The 11,305-nt window shown below is 44.9% G+C and overlaps 1 protein-coding gene across 1 annotated transcript in view; it reads left to right on the top strand.

The window, feature by feature from the left end:
* Positions 1-8,379, top strand: part of HSD17B3 (hydroxysteroid 17-beta dehydrogenase 3) — a 1,428,528-nt gene extending 1,420,149 nt beyond the window's left edge. Inside the window, exon 12 of the mRNA XM_069227886.1 lies at positions 7,189-8,379. The gene's annotated coding sequence lies outside the window, so the exon portion shown is untranslated. The remainder of the gene's footprint in view (positions 1-7,188) is intronic.
* The last annotated feature ends 2,926 nt before the right edge of the window (positions 8,380-11,305 follow it).

Genomic DNA, 11,305 nt, shown 5'->3' on the forward strand with positions numbered 1-11,305 from the left:
GCTCCCATGAGCCTCTGAGCTGACGAGCTCGGGTGAAGCACCTGTGCGCCTTCTTGAGTGGTACTTAAACCTGTGAATACTTTCAAGGCAGCATTTCAAGCAACCCCGCCAGCTACACGTTGCTCTTCGCTGATGACGGCCAAATAGCCAGAAACACGTGTCCGAAGATACGGCACTCGCCGCACCAACTTATGGTGAAAAACTTTCAAAATGCTGTTCAAATTCGTGCTAATGACTGCATTTACCATGATGCCTTGGGGTCACAAATGCTGGAATGGAAGACAGGGTGCTCCCCATTTTGACTGTTGTAATTAAAGCTCCCATGAGCCTCTGAGCTGACGAGCTCGGGTGAAGCACCTGTGCGCCTTCTTGAGTGGTACTTAAACCTGTGAATACTTTCAAGGCGGCATTTCAAGCAACCCCGCCAGCTACACGTTGCTCTTCGCTGATGACGGCCAAATAGCCAGAAACACGTGTCCGAAGATACGGCACTCGCCGCACCAACTTATGGTGAAAAACTTTGAAAATGCTGTTCAAATTCGTGCTAATGACTGCATTTACCATGATGCCTTGGGGTCACAAATGCTGGAATGGAAGACAGGGTGCTCCCCATTTTGACTGTTGTAATTAAGGCTCCCATGAGCCTCTGAGCTGACGAGCTCGGGTGAAGCACCTGTGCGCCTTCTTGAGTGGTACTTAAACCTGTGAATACTTTCAAGGCGGCATTTCAAGCAACCCCGCCAGCTACACGTTGCTCTTCGCTGATGACGGCCAAATAGCCAGAAACACGTGTCCGAAGATGCGGCACTCGCCGCACCAACTTATGGTGAAAAACTTTCAAAATGCTGTTCAAATTCGTGCTAATGACTGCATTTACCATGATGCCTTGGGGTCACAAATGCTGGAATGGAAGACAGGGTGCTCCCCATTTTGACTGTTGTAATTAAGGCTCCCATGAGCCTCTGAGCTGACGAGCTGGGGTGAAGCACCTGTGCGCCTTCTTGAGTGGTACTTAAACCTGTGAATACTTTCAAGGCGGCATTTCAAGCAACCCCGCCAGCTACACGTTGCTCTTCGCTGATGACGGCCAAATAGCCAGAAACACGTGTCCGAAGATACGGCACTCGCCGCACCAACTTATGGTGAAAAACTTTCAAAATGCTGTTCAAATTCGTGCTAATGACTGCATTTACCATGATGCCTTGGGGTCACAAATGCTGGAATGGAAGACAGGGTGCTTCCCATTTTGACTGTTGTAATTAAGGCTCCCATGAGCCTCTGAGCTGACGAGCTCGGGTGAAGCACCTGTGCGCCTTCTTGAGTGGTACTTAAACCTGTGAATACTTTCAAGGCGGCATTTCAAGCAACCCCGCCAGCTACAAGTTGCTCTTCGCTGATGACGGCCAAATAGCCAGAAACACGTGTCCGAAGATACGGCACTCGCGCACCAACTTATGGTGAAAAACTTTCAAAATGCTGTTCAAATTCGTGCTAATGACTGCATTTACCATGATGCCTTGGGGTCACAAATGCTGGAATGGAAGACAGGGTGCTCCCCATTTTGACTGTTGTAATTAAGGCTCCCATGAGCCTCTGAGCTGACGAGCTCGGGTGAAGCACCTGTGCGCCTTCTTGAGTGGTACTTAAACCTGTGAATACTTTCAAGGCGGCATTTCAAGCAACCCCGCCAGCTACATGTTGCTCTTCGCTGATGACGGCCAAATAGCCAGAAACACGTGTCCGAAGATACGGCACTCGCCGCACCAACTTATGGTGAAAAACTTTCAAAATGCTGTTCAAATTCGTGCTAATGACTGCATTTACCATGATGCCTTGGGGTCACAAATGCTGGAATGGAAGACAGGGTGCTCCCCATTTTGACTGTTGTAATTAAGGCTCCCATGAGCCTCTGAGCTGACGAGCTCGGGTGAAGCACCTGTGCGCCTTCTTGAGTGGTACTTAAACCTGTGAATACTTTCAAGGCGGCATTTCAAGCAACCCCGCCAGCTACAAGTTGCTCTTCGCTGATGACGGCCAAATAGCCAGAAACACGTGTCCGAAGATACGGCACTCGCGCACCAACTTATGGTGAAAAACTTTCAAAATGCTGTTCAAATTCGTGCTAATGACTGCATTTACCATGATGCCTTGGGGTCACAAATGCTGGAATGGAAGACAGGGTGCTCCCCATTTTGACTGTTGTAATTAAGGCTCCCATGAGCCTCTGAGCTGACGAGCTCGGGTGAAGCACCTGTGCGCCTTCTTGAGTGGTACTTAAACCTGTGAATACTTTCAAGGCGGCATTTCAAGCAACCCCGCCAGCTACACGTTGCTCTTCGCTGATGACGGCCAAATAGCCAGAAACACGTGTCCGAAGATACGGCACTCGCCGCACCAACTTATGGTGAAAAACTTTCAAAATGCTGATCAAATTCGTGCTAATGACTGCATTTACCATGATGCCTTGGGGTCACAAATGCTGGAATGGAAGACAGGGTGCTCCCCATTTTGACTGTTGTAATTAAGGCTCCCATGAGCCTCTGAGCTGACGAGCTCGGGTGAAGCACCTGTGCGCCTTCTTGAGTGGTACTTAAACCTGTGAATACTTTCAAGGCGGCATTTCAAGCAACCCCGCCAGCTACACGTTGCTCTTCGCTGATGACGGCCAAATAGCCAGAAACACGTGTCCGAAGATACGGCACTCGCCGCACCAACTTATGGTGAAAAACGTTCAAAATGCTGTTCAAATTCGTGCTAATGACTGCATTTACCATGATGCCTTGGGGTCACAAATGCTGGAATGGAAGACAGGGTGCTCCCCATTTTGACTGTTGTAATTAAGGCTCCCATGAGCCTCTGAGCTGACGAGCTCGGGTGAAGCACCTGTGCGCCTTCTTGAGTGGTAATTAAACCTGTGAATACTTTCAAGGCGGCATTTCAAGCAACCCCGCCAGCTACACGTTGCTCTTCGCTGATGACGGCCAAATAGCCAGAAACACGTGTCCGAAGATACGGCACTCGCCGCACCAACTTATGGTGAAAAACTTTCAAAATGCTGTTCAAATTCGTGCTAATGACTGCATTTACCATGATGCCTTGGGGTCACAAATGCTGGAATGGAAGACAGGGTGCTCCCCATTTTGACTGTTGTAATTAAGGCTCCCATGAGCCTCTGAGCTGACGAGCTCGGGTGAAGCACCTGTGCGCCTTCTTGAGTGGTACTTAAACCTGTGAATACTTTCAAGGCGGCATTTCAAGCAACCCCGCCAGCTACACGTTGCTCTTCGCTGATGACGGCCAAATAGCCAGAAACACGTGTCCGAAGATACGGCACTCGCCGCACCAACTTATGGTGAAAAACTTTCAAAATGCCGTTCAAATTCGTGCTAATGACTGCCTTTACCATGATGCCTTGGGGTCACAAATGCTGGAATGGAAGACAGGGTGCTCCCCATTTTGACTGTTGTAATTAAGGCTCCCATGAGCCTCTGAGCTGACGAGCTCGGGTGAAGCACCTGTGCGCCTTCTTGAGTGGTACTTAAACCTGTGAATACTTTCAAGGCGGCATTTCAAGCAACCCCGCCAGCTACACGTTGCTCTTCGCTGATGACGGCCAAATAGCCAGAAACACGTGTCCGAAGATACGGCACTCGCCGCACCAACTTATGGTGAAAAACTTTCAAAATGCTGTTCAAATTCGTGCTAATGACTGCATTTACCATGATGCCTTGGGGTCACAAATGCTGGAATGGAAGACAGGGTGCTCCCCATTTTGACTGTTGTAATTAAGGCTCCCATGAGCCTCTGAGCTGACGAGCTCGGGTGAAGCACCTGTGCGCCTTCTTGAGTGGTACTTAAACCTGTGAATACTTTCAAGGCGGCATTTCAAGCAACCCCGCCAGCTACACGTTGCTCTTCGCTGATGACGGCCAAATAGCCAGAAACACGTGTCCGAAGATACGGCACTCGCCGCACCAACTTATGGTGAAAAACTTTCAAAATGCTGTTCAAATTCGTGCTAATGACTGCATTTACCATGATGCCTTGGGGTCACAAATGCTGGAATGGAAGGCAGGGTGCTCCCCATTTTGACAGATACTTAATTGCAGTTGGGTTTGTGTGGAGAAAGAGAGGTCAATCTTTTTTTCATTTTTTTATTTAAGGAAAACGTGAAGGGGAATTTGCTTACACGTCTCTGGAGTACTTTGTATTGATCCAAATGAATTCTTTAAAACTGACATAATTTATAATATTTGTTAGAAATGGGGTTTCTGGTTGGCTAAGGTATGCACCTAAGCCAGGCAGAACCTACCACTCTAGTCAGGGTAAGCAAGTTACACTCTAAAGATAGCCTGAGCTCACCCTCTTGTAGCTTGGCATAGAGCACTCAGGCTAACTAAAGAAGCAATGTGTAAACTATTTGTGCAACACTCAAATAATAATTAGAGTAAAAACACCACAGAAGAAAGAGATTCCATACAGAGGTATATCAAAAATAGAGATTCTTTATCAGAAAGCAATCACAATCAAAATCCCACAGATATTCACTCATCAATGTGTATTCAGTTTGGGTATAAGTTAGAAGGGAGCTTGTTTCAGAGCCTTTATGGTATTGCTGTTCAAGTGCATGCATTACTCTGCATAAGGCAGCTAGGGCTTGTTGGGACTGTTCAGTGGCCGGCCTAAGTATGGGATTCAAGCCTCCCCAGAGTAAGTACCTTTTTAACTGACAAGAGTGCAGCGGAAGCACTGAAGTGCCTCAGTTCCCTACAATGCGGGTCGCGTTGCTGCATCCGTGACTCCTCCTACAAGTTAGGTGGTTCTTGCACATAAAAAGATAGGTGTGTCTTATCTTTTATGTGTGGAGTATCCTGCCCTGACTGCTGGGTATCCACATTCCTAAAATTACTACTAATAAAATGAAACTCGTAGTTTGTGCATACCAAACAAATAGTAAACTTACACAAAAGTAGGTTTACCTTTGTGAGTCAGGCCCCAACTGTACATGTTCTAATTTCAGTAATGCTTAAAATATTGGGCCTGATTTAGATCTTGTAACAGTCCCGTCATCGGTTGTCTGACTGAAAATCTGTCTGCGCCTTGGTGGTCCGCTCGCCAGAATTAGATGTTGGCGGTCACATAGGGGATAGCCTGCCCAAGTCCTCCTACTCCGCCACGGATTCCCACAATTTCAACAGTACCACAGGAAACAGTGGCTGATGGCGGGACTCCAGCCACCTTTACAATCATACAGGTTTTGAAGTGCCTTACCACCAAGCCAACTGTGGTGGTCTGACCACATCTGAGTTGTTGGACTGGGGTGAAAACTTAACTTTTTCCCTGATTCCACTTCCGTTTTCAACTGGACATGACTGAACAAGACCTTCCATCGCTGCTGCCACTGGACCATGGAGAAAACACTAACCTCTCCTCCCCTCGACCAAGGTAGGGAACCCGCATTGCCTGTGTACATTGTGTGGGCAGGTCATATGAGCTTGGGACCACTGGAGTCATATCATTTTCTAAATTATTGTGACATGCATATGTCGGGGACACGATTGGGTCAGACATGGATGGGTACACACTGGTACATCACACATATCGTGCACATACACAACTGTCATTTTGGCATCAGTAATCATTGCCAAACGAATGCTGGCACCACAATGATGGTATAATAACACTTGTCAACTGTGCACATGTGTGCGCATTGCAAGTGGACCTGTACCTGTGATGTTGTGCTTCCAGCTGTGTTTGTGAGCCAGTACATGTATGTGTGTGTGTGTGTGTGTGCAATGCCTTTGCCTGTTTCAGATGGAGGGACCTGGAATGGGTGATGTGGTTGTGTGAGTATGTGTGTCACCTGCATATGGCTTTGATGTTTTTGTGTATGTTGTGTTGTGTGTTATGTTGCGGTGTTCAACATTCAAGTGAGTGTTGTTATGTGGTGGTCATTGCCGTGATGTGTGTAGTTGTGCTTGTGTGTGCGTGTGTTTGTGTAGATGAGTCTGTAGTTGTGTTGGTTCTTGTGGTTGTGTCGTGTGTGGATGTGGCGTCAATGGTCTTTTTATGTTGTGTCCTGGATGTACGTCAATGTGTGTTTTCGGCATATATGTGTTGTGGTGAAATGGCAATGAATATGTGTGTATGTGGTGTGTTGTGCACTGTCTTCTGCAAGGGACACATATGGTTAAAGTACAGTGTGTGTGTGTGTGTGAGAGAGACTTACCTTTATTCCATAGCCAGTGCCATTATCCAATGCGCATTGGGTCCAGCAACGACCTCCCTCAATCAGCAATCTGCTCGCAGCACACCGCCTGTTGACTGTAACATCTAAATATGGTGGGCGGGAATCCGCCAGCCTGACAGCTAGGAAGAGCACTCCTTTGTGGCAGCTCAGCAGCAATACATTTAAATACGGCGGGCAGAACACTGTCGACTTGATGGTGTTCTCAGGTCCACCGCCGTGGCAGATTGGCGGTAAGACTGCCAAGATATAAATTAGGCCCAAAGTTTGGAACAAACCTATGCCATGAATCCTGAGTTTCCTCTGTAAAGTCAACATTAATGCATAACACATAAACATTTTCGTATTTTATTCCAATGAGATACAGGCAATCCGATTAGCTGGAAGAATTTGCCAATCATCCGTGAATTCCAATAGAGATTTACATATCTCCATGAATCGTTTGTAAATATTTGTGAAAGATTCACCTAGGTCTACATTGAGGTGAATGAGTACACAAGTGTAACGAAGCTTGCACTGTTGTGAAGACCAGTTTGAAATTCAGCATTATTTAGCAGTTCTAATTTAACATTATAAATAATCTCAAGCATTTGAAGTCAATTCAGATTTCGATGTGGTCTATACAGAAAAACAGACTCAACTAACTAAATTTTCAGCTATTTTTACTGTTGGAATATGCACAAGGCCTACTGTTCACAAAGGCTTTTATGGTGAATGGGCTAATGTGGACAGTGATATTGGTGCACCGTACCATCAACTAAAACTGGTTTTGTATAGTGATTGTAATAATGGTTGCATTTGCAATAAATATAATAAATTAAGATTTCAATGCTTCACTCAAGCAACCGACCAAAAAAAACATTGGATTTATTTATACCTACTTGTCTTTGGGTGTTCTTCTTTGGAGTCTTTAAAGTATTTTTTCTTCTTTTTGTTTCCAGAGGTGAAGGGACTCTGGACATCTTCCAAGAGCACAAGAAAAACTTCTGGAAGCAAATATTTTCATATCTGTTTTAGATTTTCATATGTTGTAACTGAAACGAAGCAAATTGAAGCCCATTGACATTTGTAGCTGTAGCTGTGATGTCGTCTAATTACCTAAGAAAAAAAGGAGCGTTAACAAGGATTCACAGTGCCCTTGGGAAATAGTTAACTTGTTTGGCGATTCAGTGTATGTGGATTTACTTCATGACGCTTTAAAGAGACAATTTGGCCCAGTCCGTGTCATCATAGCAACAAGGTTGCGTTGTGCCTGCAAGTGAGGAGCAGCAAAGTGAACCTTCAAAGAGCTGCAACCTTTTTTGAACTAAAATGAGAAATCGTTAGAACCATGACATATTTTAGTTATCTTTGCAGCTGGTGATATAAAAAGTGAAAGTGCATTGAACAGGACGGAACACAATGTTGCAAACAATATCTAATTACTGAATGTAAAGCCACTGACCTTATTTAGAGTTGGATGGATGAAGTCCACCCACCAAAAAGTGATAGAAGTCCTGACTGCAATATACAGAGTGCGTTGATGTGAATGGCAGAAGGGACAGACATCTGGTCTTCCTTATTATGCGAGGTGGCTTAGTTTCTGTCATAGATATGGTGGCAAATGTTAATCTTATCGGCCATTACGGTTCAACAAGGAGCAAATATAAAATTAATTCCTTTTGACAACTATCCTATAAAAATAACACTACGGTGGGGGAATGGGGGGTGGGGAGGGGGGGACTACCAGGAATGACAAATCCGAACAGACTAGAAACATTCCAGAAAATTACACCAAATTGCACTTCCAGTCGATGTCTCTGTATTTCAGTAGCTGCAGAAATTCCTCTCTGCCTCATGGAACTAAGAAATTCAAGCACAATATCTGAGGTTTGTACTCCACTCTAAAACGAAGACAGCATGGAAGTATGTATGTGGAGCATTTGGACATTTCTGATAATTACTCTTAAACAGACAAGAATTAATGGTAAATCCAAATTTTATGCTTCCTTTTTTAATTTTATTCCTTTTGATGCACGCGCTATTATATATATCTTGATTGTTTTTTATGCTTTGAATGAAAAAATAATCTCATCATGTACTTGTGAAAGAAAATAAATTAGACATGCGTAAAAATATTGTATAAAAGTACACAACTTGTTTGCCTCATCTTGATCATCCTCTATATAATTCATAAGTACATTTAAAATGTTAGAAAAATGTTCTACCCCATGATTTCTTGTCATGAAATATTATTCTGCTCAGCTATACTCCTTACTTGAGGTGCTTCCTAACAATTTCACTCCTATGAGAACCGGATATCAGCATAGCTAAATTGTCCTCCTATTGAGGTCATGCCCTCAGGTAACAGTCCTACAAGCACTTTTCTAAATTATTGTTCAACCTTGGTTCTCTGTATGTTTCCTGTAAAATGTAATCTTACCCTGAGGTATATCTTTCTAGATGAGGGATGACCCAGGACATACAATCTCAGCCCCGTTTATTATTACTAATAACGTTATAGTATAATTGCATCAACCAGAATGCTGATTAATTTTAACACAAACCCTACACTTTCTTGCTTTACAATAAATATTGGGAGACGATTCAAGAAAGAATAAATGTAGTTTTACACTTTTCCTTTACAAAATGTAAAATTGCACTATTACTTTTCATTACACAGAGGCTAAGACTATTGATCAAGTGCTAAACCTGGCTTTAGAATCCCCATATCTAGATTCCAAAGTTACAAGTCTGCCGAAAACACACACACATCTTCTCTGAAGGGGTTGGAGAAAGAAAAGTGCTTGACTTGCTTATTACAATAATGAAGACTGATCTTGCAGTGTGAACAAAATATTGCTATGAATGTGCAAGCATTCAATATCTCTCACACAAATGTGACCTTTGCTTTTATTAACTTAAAACACCATGTGTCAGACGGGAGATTGAACCGGAAACTTGTAAATTGTTATGTTCTTGATTTTCACCCAAACTGGAAGACTGAATGATCAGGGGTCCACAGTGAATGCCGTATTTAAAAATGTGACACTTGATCAGTACTTTAGCATGCACTTTTTATTGACATGGCTAAAATGTAGAAGGCTGGCCTGGTTTGTAGTGGGTACCACAGGTACTTAGACCTTATACCAGGTCCAGTTATCCCTTATTAGTGAAACGTAGTCAGTGGCTAGAAGCCAGGCTGTCTAGAGGTAGCTGTAGGCAGAGCAGCCAAGGCTGAACTAGGAGACATGCCAAGCTCTTACAATACCACTGTAGTCACACAGTGCTTACACACAAGAAAGACAAAACTCAGTTTTAGCAAAAATAAAGGTACTTTATTTTAGTGACACAAAACCAAAAATATTTTAGAGGCTATACTCCCTTAGGAGGTAAGTAAATCACACAATATATACACTAGTAACCAAAAATAGATAAGTGAACAGTCAGAAAATAGCGCAAATAGTGAAAATCACAATAGGTTGCAAAGGGCCTAGGGGAAACACAAACCATATACTAAAATAGTGGAATGTGAAAGTCGGTTTCCCACCTAAGCAAGTGTAGTGTGTAGAGGGGCGCTGGGAGTGTAAGAAAACACCAAAGGTAAGTAAAATACCCCACACCAGAGCCCAGGAAAGCAGGAGTAAAACACAGCAAGTTTCCTAAAACACACTAGAAGTCGTAGTAGAAGACAGTGCAAGAACCAGAAGAGACTGCAAGACACACATGATGGATTCCTGGACCTGAAGATCTGTAGAAGAAGGGGACCAAGTCCAAGAAGCACTAAAGAGTCCAGGGAGAACAGGAGCCCCTGCTAACCCAGATAAAGGTGCAAAAGAGGAACCACCGGTGAGAAGACAAAGTCAGTATTGCACCAAAGAAGACATATACAGGTTGCTGGTTGGTGCAGAAGATGTCCCACGCCGGATGGATGAATGCAGTCTGGTTTGCATCGAGGGATTCCACCAAAAAGCCTGGGTAAATGCAAAACCCGTGTTTTATAAAAAAAATGGTGCTGCCCAGGCCCAGGAAGGACCAGGTCGCCTCTACCCAGGATGGGTAGACAAAGGGGGCTCTCAGCAACTCAGAGAGCCCTCAGAAGAATATGCAGCGCACACAGGAGTCCCACAGCATGGGGAAAAAAGAGTTGCAAATGGCAGTCGTCACAGCACTACACAAAGGAATCCCATGCCACCGGGGAACAACTCATGGAGCTGAGCATCACAGGATAGAGTGCTGGGGACCTGGGCTATGCTGTGCACAAAGGATTTCTTGGAGAAGTGCACAGAAGCCCTAGGAGCTCCAAAACACTTGATGCAAAGGGGTACTGTCTGGCACGGGGAGGCAAGCACTTACCTCCACCAAATTTGGACAGCTGGACCTTTGGACAGTCAGGGTCACTTAAGTCTACCACCTGTGTTCCAGGATCCACACTCGTCGTCGGGAGAGGGGACCCAGAGTACCTGTCGTCGTTGCAGAGAGGTGCCTGCTGAAGCAGGGAAGTGACTCCGTCACTCCTCAGGAGATTCCTTTGGTTCTTCTGGTGCAGGATGAAGACAGGCAGTTCTCAGAGTGAACACAACCTGGAAACTGTTGCAGTTGCTGTCAGGAGCTGAAGTTACAGAGTTGCAGTAGCCTTGTTGGATACTTTGTTGCAGATGTAGACTTCCTGGAGCGGTTCTGGTGTTGATCCAACGGTAGAAGATGAAGTAAAGGATGCAAAGGATCCCTGCTGGAGTCTTGCAATCCGAATCTGAGGAAACACCCACAGGAGAGACCCTAAATAGCCCTCAGAGGGGGATTGGTCACCTAGCCAGGTATGGACCTATCAGGAGCAGTCTCTGACCGGCCACTCAGATGCTCCCAGAGTTCCCTGACCATCCTGATAACAAGATGGTAGAACCCAGGTACTCTCTGGAAGAGCTCTGAGCACCACCCCTAGGGTGACGATGGACAGGGGAGTGGTCACTCCCCTTTCCTTTATCCAGTTTCGTGCCAGAGCAGGGACTGGGGGTCCCTGAACCGGTGTAGACTGGATTATGCAAGGAGGGCACCATCTGTGCTCTTCAAAGCACTTCC

This window comes from Pleurodeles waltl, chromosome 1_1 (genome assembly GCF_031143425.1).
Source record: "Pleurodeles waltl isolate 20211129_DDA chromosome 1_1, aPleWal1.hap1.20221129, whole genome shotgun sequence".
Taxonomy (NCBI): Eukaryota; Metazoa; Chordata; class Amphibia; order Caudata; family Salamandridae; genus Pleurodeles; species Pleurodeles waltl.